A 22,807-nucleotide genomic window follows, 5' to 3' on the forward strand; every position below is an offset into this window, starting at 1 on the left:
ACCGTATACCTTTAGAAATACTGTACACAATAGTATACTAACCGTATGCCTTTAGAAATACTGTACACAATAGTATACTTACCGCATACCTTTAGAAATACTATACACAATAGTATACTAACCGCATACCTTTAGAACTACTATACACAATAGTATACTAACCGTATACCTTTAGAAATACTGTACACAATAGTATACTTACCGCATACCTTTAGAAATACTATACACAATAGTATACTAACCGCATACCTTTAGAACTACTATACACAATAGTATACTAACCGTATACCTTTAGAAATACTATGCACAATAGTATACTAACCGTATACATTTAGAAATACTATACACAATAGCATGCTCGCCGTGTAAACGTCCTCCTGGTGCCCTGTATACTGACCAAAAATGAATTTCTAGTTTGCCGCTCTGCATTTATATTTGCTCAGCTCATTCTGCATATTTATAAATAGTACACTTGCTTCGAACTTAGCTAGAGTTGATCTTGATTTTAATATACAAGTATCGACATTGAAAGGCTACAGGTTGTGAATATAATTGAATTAAAATCTTAACAATCTGATATTCAGAACACGCGGCAGCGTCATTCCTATGTGTTGTGGAAGACACTCTCCAAGAGTTGAAATCGTCCGGCCATTTGCCATTTATTCTCAATAAACTAGAAAGGAACCAACTCAAGTAATTTAAAGGTTGTGGATAAGTAATTTTTAAGAGTAACCATTACAGTATATGAAACAGTTGCTCTATATTTCATAACGAAGCTTGCAACAAGATAAGATAAGTTTTCTTTCTAAATTATTGCTAAGGACGCCTTATTCATCAATCAGTTGCAATATTTTGTTTGTGGATAGTATGACATATTATGATATATATGGGTAAATTTGACAAGAAAAGAATGTTTCATACAATGTTACCATTTAGACAATAATGTATACCCATAACCACAAATGCTACATGGTTCTCGACAGGTTTAGATGTTCTCAACAATTCATGTTTTACGGTAAATAAAGTCAACAGAATTTCTGCAGGATGAGTATTAAGTCGATCGCATCCATGTATATTTCTATATTCAGCTAATTGAAAGAGGGGAAAAGACGATAGAAATCTGTTTAAAAAAATATTCGAAAACATTCCGTGGCCATATATTTTTTAATTGTTGTCCCCACGCCCACTTCAGGTAAAATGGCTCAGAATTCTTTTTCTTCAGATTGACTGAACACTTTACGAATGAATAAATGTATTGGTAGGAATTCGGTGGTTAATGTTTTTACGCAAATCAGTGTTACTCCCGAAGGAAACAGTCGTGCACTTCTTGCACGGCCATGTCTGTGCTTGTTATTATAGTTTCTTCCTACTATTCATATTCCAGAAAATCATTGCTTGTATGTATATTTGTTTGTACCTTTTTTATCTTCGACCCCCCCCCCCCCCCCCCTATCTTAACAACCAGACAGAATCTAGACACGAAGCAGCACATACAAAATACAAATGAGAACGGCAATTGTGCAAACACAAATTCAAAATCAAGATCCCGAAATAGTTCAGATTGTTAGCAATCAAATATTTTTACCCAAGGTAATTTCAAAGTCAACTTCGTGCACTTGACCCGTAGGTCTATCCGAGATGGGCGAGAGTCATGGCGGCAAGACAACAAAGCATTTGGCAAGAACAAACCTGTCAACGTGCCTCCCCTGCCTCCCCGGCCTCAGCCGTTTACCTCTTACGCTGGGAATTAACTTGGAAAAGGCCTATATTTGCTGTAGTGTCACTTCGAATGCTTGCCACTAAACAGCTGAATGTGTGTCGATTACGCTCAATGCGTGTTTTTAATTGCTGCTTAGTTCTAAGTGAAAATGTCTGAAAAGTGTCTGTCGGCGAAACTGGTAAAGCAGTGATCTGTTGGCAAGTGTTGCCGGCCTGCCTTCACAAGGACGACATACATCAAGGAGAAACTATATCCATGCTGCTGTATAAGTGCTAGGACAGAATACGCGCTTTCTCATGGCGAGGGTCATCGCGGAGTTTTTAACAAGTACATCTAAGACAGAAGGGCAAGGAGAGCATATGAAAGTAATAAGCCCATAGTGTATCGTGTATTGACAATCCTGTTTTAGATAAATGGTGCATGCATACATCAACGCCGATAAATACATGTTATCTGTCAGCTTGTTTCAGTATTCCCTTTTTACCACAGTTTTTTCTGTCAAGTACTACTGTCTATCTATACGGTGTTCTCCATAACTACGCGTGACGACGTGAGTTCTGTGTTATCGGACTGGGAAAGTATACAGCTTGATGACAATCTTATCAACGTAATGTCCAATATAGACTGGAAGTAGAGCGCAAAGCACGACGCCCTACCAAACACTGGGTAAATACAACTATTTGACGTACACATCATGAAACATTCACGTTTTGACCAAATCCTATCTTAAAGCTCCTAATCCATTTTCCCAGGCCCCAAAGTATATAGAAGGCATTCAAAACATATGGTTCATCCAATATAACACTCTGCTTTTCACTTCTTGATTTGTTTCGCGCTACTGTTGTCACACATGGAGCCACACTGACGACCATAGACTTTACTGGCACGTGAAGGCCGCCATCTTTAAAGCCCATAATCCTCTTTCATAGCAAGTCAAATATTACGCTGAGGTTGAGAAGTTAAGCCCGTCTTTCATAATCCAAGATGAAATAGATGACTGGTGACGTCACAGAGACATAAGCTTAGATATGCTTTTTAGACCGCACGATTACCATTCTTCTCTTCAATAGCTACCCCGCCGGATTGCCTGGAATCCATATGTACGACCCTCCTGTATACGCTACATAAATTATACACTCATGGCATAACATTAAGGCAACAATTTCTCTAGTAAACAAACACTAATCTGTTAAAAGGCTACCCTGGGAATCATGTTTGCTGTCAGTAAGATGTACATGTTACCAATTTGGAAACTTCAACTTGTATATACGATATGAGGCAACGTTCATGGTTGTCTTTAGTCCCCCATTCCCCGCACACAGTCGTCACTACACAGGACCCCAGGGGGGGGCAGAATCCTGCCATGTTAACTGTAAACATTTATATTAATCTGTCCAGCAAAGATGTTATAGCGGCCGGTGTGCCGGTGCTTTACTGTTACAACGTTCAGTTACAAGATGGCGAAGTGAGTGTTTTTGAAATGACGTAATATTTATGACGTCACTTGAGAAACAAAACGAAAGACGGTTAACAAGCGGAAGTGTTTGTTTGGCAACACGGCCACGTGTTATCGTTGCGGTTGCTGCATATCACCAATGGTATAAATGAAGGGTGTTCAGTAATTACAGAGTCGCAGAGTGTATAATGATATTATGATTGTAACTTAGTGTGACTGTGTAAAGTTGAATGCGTGTGTGTGTATGAATGGATGAGTGTACGCCTATGTGTACATGTAGATGAAATTGAATACATGATGCTTATAGGATAGTTTGATATGCTTGGAATTAAAGTTAAGATTATAAGTTTTGTAGGTTTATCAGGCGGGCCAAATCACAATTTAGCTAAATGACATTATAGTTGCTGGTGTGTCGGTGTTCTATCATTATCACGTGATGTCATAGTTGCTGGTGTGCCGGTGTTCTGCTGTTATCCCGTGATGTCATAGTTGCTGGTGTGCCGGTGTCCTGCTGTTATCACGTGATGTTATAGTTGTTGTTGTGCCGATGTTCTACTGTTATCACGTGATATTATAGTCGCTGGTGTGTCGGTGTTCTATCATTATCACGTGATGTCATAGTTGCTGGTGTGCCGGTGTTCTACTGTTATCACATGATGTTATAGTTTCTGGTGTGTCGGTGTTCTACTGTTATCACGTGATGTTATAGTTGCTGATATGTTGGTGTTCTGCTGTTATCATGTGATGTTATAGTTGCCGGTGTGTCGGTGTTCTATCGTTATCATGTGATGTTGTAGTTTCTGGTATGCCAGTGTTCTATCATTATCATGTGATGTTGTAGTTTCTGGTGTGTCGATGTTCTACTGTTATCACGTGATGTTATAGTTGCTGGTGTGTCGGTGTTCTATCGTTATCGCATGATGTTATATCTGCTGGTATGCCAGTGTTCTCTGTTATCACGTGATGCTATAGTTGCTGGTGTGTCGGTGTTCTACTAGTATCAAGTGATGTTGTAGTTTCTGGTGTGTCGATGGTCTACTGTTATCACGCGATGTTGTAGTTGCTGGTGTGTCGGTGTTCTATTGTCATCACGTGATGTTATAGCTGCTGGTATGCCAGTGTTCTACTGTTATCACGTGATGTTATAGTTGCTGGTGTGTCGGTGTTCTACTAGTATCAAGTGATGTTGTAGTTTCTGGTGTGTCGATGGTCTACTGTTATCACGTGATGTCATAGTTGCTGGTGTGCCGGTGTTCTACTGTTATCACATGATGTTATAGTTGCTGGTATGTTGGTGTTCTACTGTTATCACGTGATGTTATTGTTTCTTGTGTGTCGGTGTTCTGTCGTTACCACGTAATGTAGTTTCTGGTGCGTCGATGTTCTGCTGCTATCACGTGATGTTGTAGTTTCTGGTGTGTCGGTGTTCTGATATCACGTATGTTGTATTGCATTCTGTCATTTGACTGTTACAAAGTGCTACTGGTTGTGATGCAGGAGGTATATTTTGTGATGAAACATGTGAATATTCCGTAATTATGTATTCGTAAATCAGGTTTTACATATTTTTTTTGGTGAATTGTGATTAAGTGTCCATGTAGTAGCAGGTCCTTCTCTCCTTGTGTTGCCCCTGACTAACTTGTATAGGATTGTTTAACATCTATATGTTTGTTTCGTCTCGACCATGATTACAATCCCGACCAAGAGAAATATTTGCCCTTCATTCTTTTGGTGTCTACCCAAGTGCCAAGTCTGTTTACGATATTGCGCAAGCCTTGACTAAAGATTGATCCCATTTGCATTGTTTTGTGGTGAGAGAGCGGTGACATTTATATTTGAGCTAATATTGGACTGTGACTGTATTGATTGTTGGCCCGTCAGGCGATGTGCAGTGGAGAAATAACCCGACAGGGACACGCTGCACTCAATACACGCGTCACGTTTTTACTATTCATACTTACAAGTTTACCAGTTTATGGTATTATATGTTGTTGCGTGTTGAAATACACCCGAATACGACGTTAAACAATGCCGTAAAATGCGCCAGTTATTCTGCCATACACGCCAAGGAATGCAGGTACGATATAAACCCTTTATTCTATCGTATTGTTTACGGCATACCGTTATTCTTTCGAACTGCAGGTTTTGCGGAATGAATAACAGACTTTCAAAAAGACATATATTTATTTTACTCATGTACAAAACTTTACTCCCAATTTACATGTATTTGGCATTAAACCTGGCATTCAGGCTTATGATTATCACATCTGTGCAGATACAGCTTTTTGTAAAATGAGGGGTGCATTTTAAGATCGCAAGTTAGCATATAAGTCCTAGATAAATGCAAATAATTCGCTATTAGCAATTTGCATTTGGTTTTCTTGTGTTTCAGTTGAGCACACATCGAACAGTGATTTAATTATGATATTGTAAGACGTTTACGTATAGATTATTTGATCACTTATAAACGTTTCAAATGTATAAATGTTCAGTGGCCTTCAAGGAGGGGAGTAGCGTGCATCTTTTCAAAACCAATACAAGAATAACTCCCTATTTGACAGTAGTGTACTATGGTTGTGAGATATGATGTTTGAAACAGACTGATTGTATTGAAAGCGTACCTATTGTGAAATGGTGCACAGATAATAGACAGGATTACTACTTGTACATGTATGCCGGCACATTTGTTTTCCCATGAATTTCCTCACAGTCATCTGCAGGAAATGCAAGTTTTTAGTAGCTAATATAGAATATAGTTTCCTCAGGACAAAACCTCCAGTAAGACAACATAACATGAACAGAACAAATAATGACTCTCTTGGCATTACAGAAGCTACACAATACAAACATTTCAGGAAAAGATTATGAACCATCCAGGGCTTCAACCATTTTATATTCTATCTCTTGTTAAAATACTCTGAGATGCAAACATAGGAAAAACATCATTGTTCTAATTAATGACAGTACAATACAGAAGAGTTGGGAGGTAAGCCGTGTGTCCATCATAACAATGTCTACATCATTGATTTTCATATCAACCAATATTTAAAACAAAATATTATTCTCCAATTTTGACATAGAACAACTTGGCAGACTAGGTCTAAGGGGTATTTAATCATCTCAGTTTAAACAATCGACAAAAAGTATTGATGTGTCAATAGGATATGTATTGATGTGTATTGATAGGAAACACCGTTCTAAAATAAATCACAAATTATTGTAATTTTATTTTCTTGTTCTATGCGAACATTTTACACTGTAATATGTTAAAGATCAGTGAGTAAAGTGTTACAAACACAGGCGTACACCTACTAGATTTAGATTGATATCTCATACTTTGCATATAAAATCTGGAAGATATGGTAGCAGAAGGTTGCCGAGATGCGAGATGTGTTAAGATTAAATAAAAGCGACCAAAAAGATTTCCATAGTCGTAAGAAATCCATTAGAGTCCTTTGTCCGTTGGCGAGTATATCACGGGCATGTGTTTATCCTGCTCCACCGATGGGACCTGTCACAAACGCAAGCAAAGGCAGGTCGATTGTTAACATGAAAAAGACACGGGAACATATGGTACAAGTCAAAAAAAAGAATTGCATCGGATATCATGTTTTGTCACTAATACGCTATATTGGAACATGTTCTCCACATACCGTAAGACATCCATTGCACATTGTCTATGGTAAAGATTTGGATGGCTGAAAAAAATGTTGTACTTATTTGCCCACTATATGTATGTTTGTAGAAATTCACAAAATAATTACACGACACGGATTGTTCTACTGCATGTGTCAACTTTCTCTTCAGGAAGAGATGAAGATAGTGCTCCCTGAACAGAAAGCTGAAATATGTATCGTTCATAGAGAAACAACATATATGTCTTTCAAAACTTGAGGCTCAGTATATTTATCAATAACTTTGTCCAATAAGGTCTGTCCTCGTCGAAGTCAAAGATATTTATTGCATTTAAGGCCTCCTTTCCATATCCATAAGAGTTGCATATCAGTACAGAGTTTTACATCTTGGTTTCTCAGAAAAATAACATGTTTGACATATAAAGCCTGTTTAAAAATGACAGCATCACCTTTAAAGAGAGAAGAGAAATAAAAGCAGGCACAGGATAACTTGACAGACAGCGTTCTGGTAGAAACTGGTTTCTAAGATTACAATAATATGCACCTACACACGTACAGTGGCTTTCATTTTCTATAGCTGAATGACATAATGGGAATAACCTCTTCGATTTTAGACCGGACAATTTTCTTCCTTCGTTTATCATGAGATCTAATAGTCCAAGCTTAAACTGAATAAATGGAGGAAAAAGGCTTTTTAAAAAAAATGATATGGATATTTATTTTCCTTGTTGAATGAAGCTCTTAAATGTTCCAAACAAGTCATACCGTGAACTGTTTTCTAGAGTCGAATGTTATTCTTGGTAAAACATATTTATAGATTGGTCTCGAAATTGTTTCAAAAAGAGGTTAACTTTAGCGACTGTTTGATTTAACCACATAAAGCCGTAGCCATGAGAAAAGAAAAGTTTTCTAATATGTGATGCCCAAATTACTTTGCATATGCTATCTAATTGTACAGGCGTATTATAAGCAAGTAAAACCAGTATTTCAAACATCTAATTTTGCAGTTGATATCTGCACACACTAATTGGGTGTTGATGGTCCAACAGATAACATCTTTTTACAGGCTTAAACATGTAACTTCTCGAGACCTCTGAAACATATAACATGATTGGTTAAACTTGGGCATCGATATATAAAACATATTCTGCGAGACAGAGATTACATTAATGAAGGCCTTCTTTGCACGCGATGTTTATCCGAAACACTTTTCTTGAAGTTCGTTGTATGGGGTAAATATTATACCAAGATATGCATGGTGTTTCAACACATTTACTTATTTAAAACGGAGAAGACATCTTTCATTCAGTGCCACCAGAACACATCTTCTGAAAATGTTCTTGTAGCCCAACACCAGAATCTGAAACTAAAATGACATCACCGGCGAGGGAAACATCACCATTTATATACTAGCCACATTAAAGAAACTGTGCACGGAGAAAATATAGATGTAAGGGCACACCGTCCATATATGAAAGATAGGTTGGAACAAAGCAATTATTGGATACATTCAAACGCTCATGCACGTGCCATGCGATATGACGTCATTGATGGGGGCCTATGGACGTGCAATGTGTTACTGAACGTGCATCCTGTGCAGCTGTACACAGCATGTGCAACTCAAAATTCGCTGTCACTTTGGAAAGCATGATCTGTGGTCATTCAAAAATTCAAAACTTCTCAGGCGCAGACACAAGCATATCACAAGCAAATCATGCCAAGATTGACAGATCCGAGCGGGAATGAGGCAACAACAGGTGGCAACACATTTCCAATGCCATCGTAACACGATATCGGCATTGGTGAGGCGTTATCAGAACACAAATGACGTTGCCGACCACCCACGTTCAGGACGTCCCCGAGTAACGACGCAAAGACAGGACAGATGGATTCGAGTTACACATCTCCGACACAGGTTCCAAACGGCATAAACGACGTCCCAGACAATTCCTGGACTGCGCCGTATCCATCCCAACACTGTCAGGAATCGTTTACGTCAGTACGGGACTCGACCACGACGCCCTGCCATACGTTCAATCTTGACACACCGTCATCGAGTCAACCGTCTAAGATGGTGTCGAAATCATGTTCGCCAACCTCGAATATGGTTGAGAAATGTTCTCTTTACAGATGAATCGAGGTTCAACATTTCCCACAGTGACGGGCGCCAACGTGTCTACCGGCGTTTGGGAGAACGTTATGCACGCAACTGTATTGTGGAAAGGAATCGTTTTGGAGGTGGCTCTGTGATTATTTGGGGTGGGATAACAGCACGGAACCGAACCCCTTTGGTGGTTGTTCAGGGCAATCTCACCGGTGTTGGCTACAGAGATCAGATTCTGAGGTCTGTGGTCATTCCTTTCCTGCAACGTCATGGCCCGGGATTGACATTTCAACAGGACAACGCTCGTCCTCACACGGCTAGGGTCGCAATGGATTTCCTTCACCATAACAATGTCATGTTACTGCCATGGCCTGCAAATTCTCTAGATCTCTCCCCAATAGAGCATGTGTGGGATGAAATGGAGCGCCGTCTGCGTCGTCTTCCACATCCTCCAGATAACGTCCGTGACTTGGCACAGGATTTGAGGAGGAGCTGGCAGGCCATTCCCCAGGCCTTCCATGCCCATTTAGTGGACTCCATGCATCGCCGATGCACTGCTGTGATTCACGCACAGGATGGTCATACCCGTTATTGACTTTGTGCCTTTGTCGTTGGACCCCCTACTCCATTTGGATCTTCTGACGTCATCGTAACAGATGTTGTTCAGGTCTCGTTGACATTTTCTTATGGTCTGATCATTCAGCTGCTACAGCGTCTGCATCATTTTGTTCTTGCTGTGTTGTATTTCAATCCAGAATATATTTTCTCCGTGCACAGTTTCTTTATGTGGCTAGTATATTACATCTGGAACTAACGTACACATGATATTTCAATACACAGTTTCTACTATCACGTACATTTTTCAACGTAGACCAACAGTAACAGTACCATAGTTTAAAACGACCAAGGGAGTCAAAAGCATTTCTTTTTACACCAACAAAGGCTACATACATTTTGTGTTTACGCCGTGATAGACATATTTGGATTATTGCATATAATATGCATACGTGATCTGACGTTGAATATGTTTTTTCTAAAACCAGCCTTAGTTTCGGGAATCCTGTCCCGCAAATTAGCGCAATTAGAAATCCTGATAGTTATCTGGGTGTTTAAAGACTCCTTTCTTATCTGTTAGGATAATTAACGAACAAGACCAGTCTATTTCTCAATAACTCTTCCAATACTCCCTTTAATTTATATACTTTGTGCATCTGTGTTACACTACATTTCTGGACTAATGTCCGAACATTAAGTCGGTAAATATGCTCCAAACGAGGAAAGCATGTAAATTAATGTTACACGCTTACTGTTCCTAACATTTACCACCACAATTTTGAATGTACATTGTGGGTGGATGTACTACAAGCAGCCTGGCGTATCTATGTCAAACACCTACGATGATAAAAAACCAGAATAAATCTATAATCAGATAAAAAAAAGTCAATCTGTTCCAACAACATGTAACGAAATGCAAAATCGTGATTTTTAGACATTAGACATTCTTTCCAAATAAAGATTAGCTTAGATGAGGATATAAATTCATGAACATGACCGTTAAAGGGGTATGTGTGAAACGTTACATCACAACCTTACAGAGGTATTATTGTCGTGAATCTGTGTATTGCATCACAACATAGATTACAGAGGTATTATTGTCGTGAATCTGTGTATTGCATCACAACATAGGTTACAGAGGTATTATTGTCGTGAATGTGTCTGTTACATCGCAACATAGATTACAGAGGTATTATTGTCGTGAATCTGTGTATTGCATCGCAACATAGGTTACAGAGGTATTATTGTCGTGAATCTGTCTATCACATCGCAACATAGATTACAGAGGTATTATTGTCGTGAATCTGTGTATTGCATCACAACATAGGTTACAGAGGTATTATTGTCGTGAATCTGTCTATCACATCGCAACATAGATTACAGAGGTATTATTGTCGTGAATCTGTGTATTGCATCACAACATAGGTTACAGAGGTATTATTGTCGTGAATCTGTGTATTGCATCGCACCATAGATTACAGAGGTATTATTGTCGTGAATCTGTCTGTTACATCGCAACATAGATTACAGAGGTATTATTGTCGTGAATCTGTGTATTGCATCACAACATAAGTTACAGAGGTATTATTGTCGTGAATCTGTCTGTTACATCGCAACATAGATTACAGAGGTATTATTGTCGTGAATCTGTGTATTGCATCACAACATTGGTTACAGAGGTATTATTGTCGTGGATCTGTGTATTGCATCACAACATAGGTTACAGAGGTATTATTGTCGTGAATCTGTCTGTTACATCGCACCATAGATTACAGAGGTATTATTGTCGTGAATCTGTGTATTGCATCACAACATAAGTTACAGAGGTATTATTGTCGTGAATCTGTCTGTTACATCGCAACATAGGTTACAGAGGTATTATTGTCGTGAATCTGTGTATTGCATCACAACATAGGTTTCAGAGGTATTATTGTCGTGAATCTGTCTGTTACATCGCAACATAGGTTACAGAGGTATTATTGTCGTGAATCTGTGTATTGCATCACAACATAGGTTACAGAGGTATTATTGTCGTGGATCTGTGTATTGCATCACAACATAGGTTACAGAGGTATTATTGTCGTGAATCTGTCTGTTACATCGCAACATAGATTACAGAGGTATTATTGTCGTGAATCTGTGTATTGCATCACAACATAGGTTACAGAGGTATTATTGTCGTGAATCTGTGTATTGCATCACAACATAAGTTACAGAGGTATCATTGTCGTGAATCTGTCTGTTACATCGCAACATAGATTACAGAGGTTTTATTGTCGTGAATCTGTGTATTACATCACAACATAGGTTACAGAGGTATTATTGTCGTGAATCCATCTAGTCCCAGGAATATGGAGCATTAACTGCTATATGAAAACTAAATGCTTAGTGTTGTCTGTAACGCTAAATGAAAACAGAGGGGTTAGTGTAGTTGTTAATACGATATGATATCTGAGGATTAGTGTTGTCTTCAATACTGTATGATAACTAATGGATTAGCCTTGTCGTTAATACTATACGATAACTGAGGACTTAGTGTTGTCTTCAGTACTACATCATAACTGAAGAATTAGTGTTGTCCTCAGTACTATATAATAACTGAGGGATTAGTGTTGTCTTCAATACTATATAACTGAGGGATTAGTGTTGTCATCAGTACTATATGATAACTGAGGGATTAGTGTTGTCTTCAATACTATATGATAACTGAGGGATTAGTGTTGTCTTCAATACTATATGATAACTGAGTTATTAGTATTGTTTTTAACACTCAATGATAACTGAGGGATTAATCTAGTCTTTAACGCTATATGATAAGTGAAGGGTTTGTCTTGTTTTTAACGTTATATGATAACTCAGGAGTTAGTCTTGTCCATAACGCAAAAGGAAACCTGAGTTATTAGTGTTGTTTTTAACACTATATGATAACTGATGGCTTAGCGTAAGTTTTAACACTATATGATAACTGAGGAATTAGTGTTGTCTTTAACACTATATGATAACTGAGGGATTAGTGTTGTCTTTAACAGCATATGATAACTGAGGGATTAGTGTTGTCTTTAACACTAAATGATAACTGAGGGATTATTGTTGTCTTTAACACTTTATGATAACTGAGGGATAAGTGTTGTCTTTAACACTATATGATAACTGAAGGAATAGTGTTGGTGAGATTTAGAGATTTGCCGGGTCACTTTCCTGGCGGAGGATACGAATACGTGAAGAGAGAAATTCAGTCTTCATAGTGCCTGACCCCGGTCATCTCCCGCCTGGCTCCCCTGACTTATGCAATTGATAGATGGACAATTTAATAAGAGAAAGTGCCGCTCATATGATACTCTCTAATGAAATCAATGAAACGGATTATGTTTTCCATTTCATGTAAATGATAACCCCATGCTCCCGACGAGCGCAGCCCTAACCTACGACACGTTTTATAGACAGAAAATAATCCCGCGATCGCTCAGTTAAACAGTCCGCCGTGCCATGAGGTCGGTTCGAAGTTCCAGACCCAAGATTACCTATCCGGACAAATTTGCCCTGTAAACTGGGGGAGGTAATGGTCCTCTCAAACAATCGTGCCAAATTGAAAGTCGAAGAGGCTGTCAAATTTGGACTCTGGGATAAAGTGTGCTCATAAGCGACTTGGCGGTATTTAGCGCCTATTTTGGTCGTTTTCGTATGGAAAGTCGCCGCAGTTAGATTTATTAAAGCCAGAGTGGCACAATACAGACACAGAGTGGAAAATTAGACATCATGACAACGTAGCCATACCGCCGCACCACTTAAGTGTAGATACTGATACAACCAAAGTAGCCATACAATCACGTGTAGGTACTGATATACACAATGTAGCAATACCACCGCACCATTCACGTGTAGATATTGTATACACAATGTAGCCATATCGCTGCACCATTCACGTGTAGATACTGATGTACACAATGTAGCCATATCGCCGCACCATTCACGTGTAGATATTGATGTACACAATGTAGCCATATCGCTGCACCATTCACGCGTAGATATTGATGTACACAATGTAGCCATATCGCCGCACCATTCACGTGTAGATATTGATGTACACAATGTAGCCATATCGCCGCACCATTCACGTGTAGATATTGATGTACACAATATAGCCATATCGCCACACCATTCACGTGTAGATATTGATGTACACAATGTAGCCTTATCGCCGCACCATTCACGTGTAGATACTGATGTACACAATGTAGCCATATCGCCGCACCATTCACGTGTAGATATTGATGTACACAATGTAGCCATATCGCTGCACCATTCACGTGTAGATATTGATGTATACAATGTAGCCATATCGCCGCACCATTCACGTGTAGATATTGATGTACACAATGTAGCCATATCGCCGCACCATTCACGTGTAGATATTGATGTACACAATGTAGCCATATCGCTGCACCATTCACGTGTAGATATTGATGTACACAATGTAGCCATATCGCTGCACCATTCACGTGTAGATATTGATGTACACAATGTAGCCATATCGCCGCACCATTCACGTGTAGATATTGATGTACACAATGTGGCCATATCGCTGCACCATTCACGTGTAGATATTGATGTACACAATGTAGCCATATCGCCGCACCATTCACGTGTAGATACTGATGTACACAATGTAGCCTTATCGCCGCATCATTCACGTGTAGATATTGATGTACACAATGTAGCCATATCGCTGCACCATTCACGTGTAGATATTGATGTATACAATGTAGCCATATCGCTGCGCCATTCAAGTGTAGATACAGATGTACACAATGTAGCCTTATCGCCGCACCATTCACGTGTAGATATTGATGTACACAATGTAGCCATATCGCTGCACCATTCACGTGTAGATATTGATGTACACAATGTAGCCATATCGCTGCACCATTCACGTGTAGATATTGATGTATACAATGTAGCCATATCGCTGCGCCATTCAAGTGTAGATACAGATGTACACAATGTAGCCTTATCGCCGCACCATTCACGTGTAGATATTGATGTACACAATGTAGCCATATCGCCGCACCATTCACGTGTAGATATTGATGTACACAATGTAGCCATATCGCTGCGCCATTTACGTGTAGATACAGATGTACACAATGTAGCCTTATCGCCGCACCATTCACGTGTAGATATTGATGTACACAATGTAGCCATATCGCCGCACCATTCACGTGTAGATATTGATGTACACAATGTAGCCATATCGCCGCACCATTCACGTGTAGATATTGATGTACACAATGTAGCCATATCGCTGCACCATTCACGTGTAGATACTGATGTACACAATGTAGCCATATCGCCGCACCATTCACGTGTAGATATTGATGTACACAATGTAGCCATATCGCCGCACCATTCACGTGTAGATATTGATGTACACAATGTAGCCATATCGCCGCACCATTCACGTGTAGATATTGATGTACACAATGTAGCCATATCGCTGCGCCATTCACGTGTAGATACAGATGTACACAATAAAACCATACCGCCGCACCACTCACTCTGATTTATATGACTTTATAGATATTGAACTGAGTGGAAACTAAATGATGACACAGTTTATTCATTAAATATTCTTTCTAGCCTGAATAAACTTGCCAGATGAAATTACTTCTCGACTTTCCCTGTAATATGCCAAAACAACCAAAAGGTATACACCCTTGATTAACCAGCGAATTACATCCTATCTTATGATGAGTGCCGTGTTGATCCGTCATCCAAAATGGTCTTATATTCAATGTCGTAAAATAACTTCTTTCGAATTACTACAGACATTGAATTAAAACTAGTCTCGCCATATTCTCGCTTTTGCATCACTAATGAAAGGTCTCACCCCATTTGTCAGATTCCTTATAATCATTAAAATGCCACGGTTTAGTTCTCCCACAATCCAGTGCTTGTTACCCAAGTAGCAAAATGGATTAGTCCCGATCATGCCCTATTTGTCAGACACCTCATGAGCATATAAGACTAAACATATGAAAAAAAATTCATTCTGCCACATAAATAATTCAACAATGTTATGTATTACTACATGAAGGTACATTACATGCGTACATCATTTTGCACATGGGAACCGATAACTAGAGTCAACCTAACAACGTCCAAATACTGCACTGGGGTCTTGACCCCGCGTTAACTGGTCTTTGAGTCTTCAAGGGCGGTTGTCGGGAAACACTCCTAATGAATGGTTGCGTTCACTGTGGTTCATGTCCTGTTCCTCCATAACGCCTAATCTTGTTATCTTGTTCTTGCTGTAGAGGTGATGTTGAAAGACCAACTGGACGAACCTTTCTGCGATGTAACAAAAACTTTCTGCAAAACTGTCATGTTTTTGACAAATTCAGATATCTCTGACCATATACGCACAATTTAGTAAATACATGTACATTGAGAAAACTCAGTATTCTCGTAAGAAGCTGAGTTGAGAACTTTAAGTTGTTTTAGTCATAAAATGATTCTTTAGTTAAATATCTCCGGGTAAAAAATAAAACAATATACCTGTATTAGCCTATTGGTTTTTTTCACTTACGGTGCCAATTGAGTTTCTATCTGAGTACCAATTAACTTCAAAGATCCTTATTTATTTGATCTTTATTTTCAGAGGATTAAGAATATGAGCATAGGTCAATTACAACAAGTATTTGTCAGAAAGTGACGAAATGTCCCCCGCCTGTATATACACCATAGTACCAAATATGAAGTCAATCCAGCGATTAGTTCTTGAGATTTCCAAAAGCAGCTTTGCCTGCTGTGACCTTGACCCCATTGGGGTCAAGGTCACCAAAACCGACTGGTGTCTGCGGAGTCTGTATATACACCATAGTTTCAAATATGAAGACAATCCAGTGTTTAGTTCTTGAGATATCGCGGCAACAAACAGGTGGGACGTACGGACGGTCGTGAATACTATGTCCCCCGCTTCGCGCATTCGCGCGGCGGGGGACAACAACTGGTAAATGTTATATGTTTTGGCAAGCCAGCACTACTCCACTGTCAAACTGGGGGTATCTAACAATTTGGGTATCCACAGATAAACAGAACTCATCAAAGGTTCAAAAGAAGTACGCCTTTACAAAAGAACTAAATACTTTACTGAAAGATACATCACCAACACACATGCCTCATGAACGTACTGATGCAAGGAGATATATAACCAACATGCATGCCAAACGACACTGCTGATGCAAGAAGATACATAGCCAACAAGCTAGTCTCATGAACGTGCTGATCGAAGGAGTTTATCGCCAGCATACATCCCTAATGTACGTGCTGATGCAAGGGGATACATAGCCAACATACATGCCTCATGAACGTGCTGATACGAGGAGATATATAGTCAACAAGCTTGTCTCATCAACGTGCTGATTGAAGGAGATGAATGGCCAACATGCATGTTTCATGAACATGCTGGTGCAAGAAGATACATAGCCAGCATGCAGAACCTCATGAACGTGGTGATGGAAGGAGATACCTAGCCAACATGAAGGCCTCATAGACCTGCTGATGCAAGGATATACATAGCAAACATGCATGCCTCATAGACCCGCTAATGGATTGACATACATAGCCACCAGGCATGCCTCGTGAACCTGCTGATGCAAGGACATACATAGCCAACATGCATGCCTGGTTAACGTGCTGATGCAAGGAGATACATAGCCAACATTCATGCCGGATGACACTACTGATGCAATGAGATACAACGCCAACAAGCTTGTCTCATGAACCTGCTGATGGAAGGACATGCAAAGCCAACAAACATGCCCCATGAACGTGCTAATGCAAGGAGATACATAGCCAGCATGCATACCTCATGAACCTGCTGATGGAAGGAGATACATAGCCAACATGAATGCCTCATGAACGAGCTGATGCATGGAGATACATAGCAAACAAGCATGCCTCATCACCGTGCTGATGCAAGAAGATACATAGCCAACATGCATGCCTCATGAACGTGCCGATAAAGGAGATACCTAGCCATCATGCATGTCTCATGAACATGCGGATGGAAGAAGATACCTAGCCAACATGCATGCCTCATCATCGTGCTGATGCAAGGAGATACCTAGCCAACATGCGTGCCCCATGAACGTGCTGATGCAATGAGATACATAGCCAACATGCATGCCCCATGAACGAGCACATGCATGGAGATACATAGCCAGCATGCATACCTACTGAACGTGGTGATGGAAGAAAATACAAAGCAAACATGCATGCCTCATGAACGAGCTGATGCATGGAGATACATAGCCAACATGCATGTCTCATAAACATGCTGATGGAAGAAGATACACATCAAGCATACATGCCTCATGAACGTGCTGGTAGAAGGAGATACACAGCAAGCATACATGCCTCATGAACGTGCTGGTAGAAGGAGATACACAGCAAACAGGCAAGCCAGATGACATTGCCCATGCAAGGAGATACAAAGCCAACAAGCATGTCACATGAACGAGCTGATGCATGGATATACATAGCCAACATGCATGTCTCATGAACATGCTGATGGAAGAAGACACCTAGCAAACATGCATGCCTCATCATCGTGCTGATGCAAGAAGATAAATAGCCAACATGCATGCCTCATGAACGAGCTGATGCATGAAGATAAATAGCCAAAATGCATGCCTCATGAACGAGCTGATGCATGGAGATACCTAGCCAACATGCATGCCTCATGAACGTGCACAATAGATGTACACAATAAAACCATACCGCCGCACCACTCACTCTGATTTATATGACTTTATAGATATTGAACTGAGTGGAAACTAAATGATGACACAGTTTATTCATTAAATATTCTTTCTAGCCTGAATAAACTTGCCAGATGAAATTACTTCTCGACTTTCCCTGTAATATGCCAAAACAACCAAAAGGTATACACCCTTGATTAACCAGCGAATTACATCCTATCTTATGATGAGTGCCGTGTTGATCCGTCATCCAAAATGGTCTTATATTCAATGTCTTAAAATAACTTCTTTCGAATTACTACAGACATTGAATTAAAACTAGTCTCGCCATATTCTCGCTTTTGCATCACTAATGAAAGGTCTCACCCCATTTGTCAGATTCCTTATAATCATTAAAATGCCACGGTTTAGTTCTCCCACAATCCAGTGCTTGTTACCCAAGTAGCAAAATGGATTAGTCCCGATCATGCCCTATTTGTCAGACACCTCATGAGCATATAAGACTAAACATATGAAAAAAAATTCATTCTGCCACATAAATAATTCAACAATGTTATGTATTACTACATGAAGGTACATTACATGCGTACATCATTTTGCACATGGGAACCGATAACTAGAGTCAACCTAACAACGTCCAAATACTGCACTGGGGTCTTGACCCCGCGTTAACTGGTCTTTGAGTCTTCAAGGGCGGTTGTCGGGAAACACTCCTAATGAATGGTTGCGTTCACTGTGGTTCATGTCCTGTTCCTCCATAACGCCTAATCTTGTTATCTTGTTCTTGCTGTAGAGGTGATGTTGAAAGACCAACTGGACGAACCTTTCTGCGATGTAACAAAAACTTTCTGCAAAACTGTCATGTTTTTGACAAATTCAGATATCTCTGACCATATACGCACAATTTAGTAAATACATGTACATTGAGAAAACTCAGTATTCTCGTAAGAAGCTGAGTTGAGAACTTTAAGTTGTTTTAGTCATAAAATGATTCTTTAGTTAAATATCTCCGGGTAAAAAATAAAACAATATACCTGTATTAGCCTATTGGTTTTTTTCACTTACGGTGCCAATTGAGTTTCTATCTGAGTACCAATTAACTTCAAAGATCCTTATTTATTTGATCTTTATTTTCAGAGGATTAAGAATATGAGCATAGGTCAATTACAACAAGTATTTGTCAGAAAGTGACGAAATGTCCCCCGCCTGTATATACACCATAGTACCAAATATGAAGTCAATCCAGCGATTAGTTCTTGAGATTTCCAAAAGCAGCTTTGCCTGCTGTGACCTTGACCCCATTGGGGTCAAGGTCACCAAAACCGACTGGTGTCTGCGGAGTCTGTATATACACCATAATTTCAAATATGAAGACAATCCAGTGTTTAGTTCTTGAGATATCGCGGCAACAAACAGGTGGGACGTACGGACGGTCGTGAATACTATGTCCAACGCTTCGCGCATTCGCGCGGCGGGGGACAACAACTGGTAAATGTTATATGTTTTGGCAAGCCAGCACTACTCCACTGTCAAACTGGGGGTATCTAACAATTTGGGTATCCACAGATAAACAGAACTCATCAAAGGTTCAAAAGAAGTACGCCTTTACAAAAGAACTAAATACTTTACTGAAAGATACATCACCAACACACATGCCTCATGAACGTACTGATGCAAGGAGATATATAACCAACATGCATGCCAAACGACACTGCTGATGCAAGAAGATACATAGCCAACAAGCTAGTCTCATGAACGTGCTGATCGAAGGAGTTTATCGCCAGCATACATCCCTAATGTACGTGCTGATGCAAGGGGATACATAGCCAACATACATGCCTCATGAACGTGCTGATACGAGGAGATATATAGTCAACAAGCTTGTCTCATCAACGTGCTGATTGAAGGAGATGAATGGCCAACATGCATGTTTCATGAACATGCTGGTGCAAGAAGATACATAGCCAGCATGCAGAACCTCATGAACGTGGTGATGGAAGGAGATACCTAGCCAACATGCATGCCTCATAGACCTGCTGATGCAAGGATATACATAGCAAACATGCATGCCTCATAGACCCGCTAATGGATTGACATACATAGCCACCAGGCATGCCTCGTGAACCTGCTGATGCAAGGACATACATAGCCAACATGTATGCCTGGTTAACGTGCTGATGCAACGAAATACATAGCAAACATGCATGCCTCATGAACGTGCTGATGCAAGGAGATACATAGCCAACATGCATGTCTCATGAATGCGCTGAGGCAAGGAGATACATAGCCAACATTCATGCCGGATGACACTACTGATGCAATGAGATACAACGCCAACAAGCTTGTCTCATGAACCTGCTGATGGAAGGACATGCAAAGCCAACAAACATGCCCCATGAACGTGCTAATGCAAGGAGATACATAGCCAGCATGCATACCTCATGAACCTGCTGATGGAAGGAGATACATAGCCAACATGAATGCCTCATGAACGAGCTGATGCATGGAGATACATAGCAAACAAGCATGCCTCATCACCGTGCTGATGCAAGAAGATACATAGCCAACATGCATGCCTCATGAACGTGCCGATAAAGGAGATACCTAGCCATCATGCATGTCTCATGAACATGCGGATGGAAGAAGATACCTAGCCAACATGCATGCCTCATCATCGTGCTGATGCAAGGAGATACCTAGCCAACATGCGTGCCCCATGAACGTGCTGATGCAATGAGATACATAGCCAACATGCATGCCCCATGAACGAGCACATGCATGGAGATACATAGCCAGCATGCATACCTACTGAACGTGGTGATGGAAGAAAATACAAAGCAAACATGCATGCCTCATGAACGAGCTGATGCATGGAGATACATAGCCAACATGCATGTCTCATAAACATGCTGATGGAAGAAGATACACATCAAGCATACATGCCTCATGAACGTGCTGGTAGAAGGAGATACACAGCAAGCATACATGCCTCATGAACGTGCTGGTAGAAGGAGATACACAGCAAACAGGCAAGCCAGATGACATTGCCCATGCAAGGAGATACAAAGCCAACAAGCATGTCACATGAACGAGCTGATGCATGGATATACATAGCCAACATGCATGTCTCATGAACATGCTGATGGAAGAAGACACCTAGCAAACATGCATGCCTCATCATCGTGCTGATGCAAGAAGATAAATAGCCAACATGCATGCCTCATGAACGAGCTGATGCATGAAGATAAATAGCCAAAATGCATGCCTCATGAACGAGCTGATGCATGGAGATACCTAGCCAACATGCATGCCTCATGAACGTGCCGATAAAGAAGATACCTAGCAAACATGCATGCCTCATCATCGTGCTGATGCAAGGAGATACCTAGCCAACATGCGTGCCCCATGAACGTGCTGATGCAAGGAGATACATAGCCAACATGGATGCCTCATAGACCTGCTAATGTATTGACATAAATAGCCACCAGGCATGCCTCGTGAAACTGCTGATGCAAGGAGATACATAGCCAACATGCATGCCTGGTTAACGTGCCAGATGACATTGCCCTTGCAAGGAGATACAAAGCCAACAAGCATGTCACATGAAGGAGCTGATGCATGGATATACATAGCCAACACGCATGTCTCATGAACATGCTGATGGAAGAAGACACCTAGCAAACATGCATGCCTCATCATCGTGCTGATGCATGCCTCATAGACCTGCTGGTGCAAGGAGATACACATCCAGCATACATGCCTGATGAACGTGCTGATGGAAGGAGATACATAGCCAGCATGCATGCATCATGAACGTGGTGATAGAAGGAGATACATACGGGACATTTTACAGAACGCCGTGAACAAAAATGTTAAATTAGATTTAAATTTGATGTTAAACGGAAATAAATGTTTGTCCTTTAACGAAAAACAACATATCTTTAAGGCAGTGCAAATGTTTATAAAGTCATACAAAGAGATTTGGCTAACACTAATGCAAATATACTAGTCTCTCTTTTGTACATTTCTTTTGTTAGCTACACACTTATCTTCTTTTCTGTTTTCCTTGTATATGATTTACTGTACATGCTTTTGTAAATACCATGGAGAGGGAGACCTAAGTTGGATAACTTGTTCCCAATCTATTTCAATTTGAATAAAATATGTTTAAACTAAACATGCCAGATGGAACTCCTGATGAAATGATTCACATTTCCAACAAACATGCCTGATGAACTGTAAGCAAGATCTGGTTACATGTGTATATACGGAAATTATACTACCAACATTTGTTGCTTTTGAGGCGTATATCGCGTCAAGCTTTGATTCCTATCACACTGAATTTTGAGCTGGTCATACCGGTACATTCACACACATATATAAAATGTTCATAAGACCACACTTTGAATACGCATGTGAGGTTTGGGATGGTTGCACCGAAGGACAGAGTAAGAAATTAGAACAATTACAATTAGAAGCTGCACGCATTGTAACTGGTCTACCTAAATATGCCCACAGGCATTCATTATATTACGAAACCGGTTGGGAACCCTTAGTTGACCGTAGAAAGAAATG

The 22,807-nt window shown here is 40.1% G+C and overlaps 1 long non-coding RNA gene across 2 annotated transcripts in view; it reads left to right on the forward strand.

The window, feature by feature from the left end:
* Nucleotides 1–22,807, forward strand: part of LOC124114717 — a 75,156-nt gene that overhangs the window by 1,752 nt on the left and 50,597 nt on the right. The window lies entirely within an intron of this gene.

Source organism: Haliotis rufescens, unplaced genomic scaffold (assembly GCF_023055435.1).
Source record: "Haliotis rufescens isolate VD_foot unplaced genomic scaffold, xgHalRufe1.0.p SCAF_5, whole genome shotgun sequence".
In the NCBI taxonomy this organism is placed as follows: Eukaryota; Metazoa; Mollusca; class Gastropoda; order Lepetellida; family Haliotidae; genus Haliotis; species Haliotis rufescens.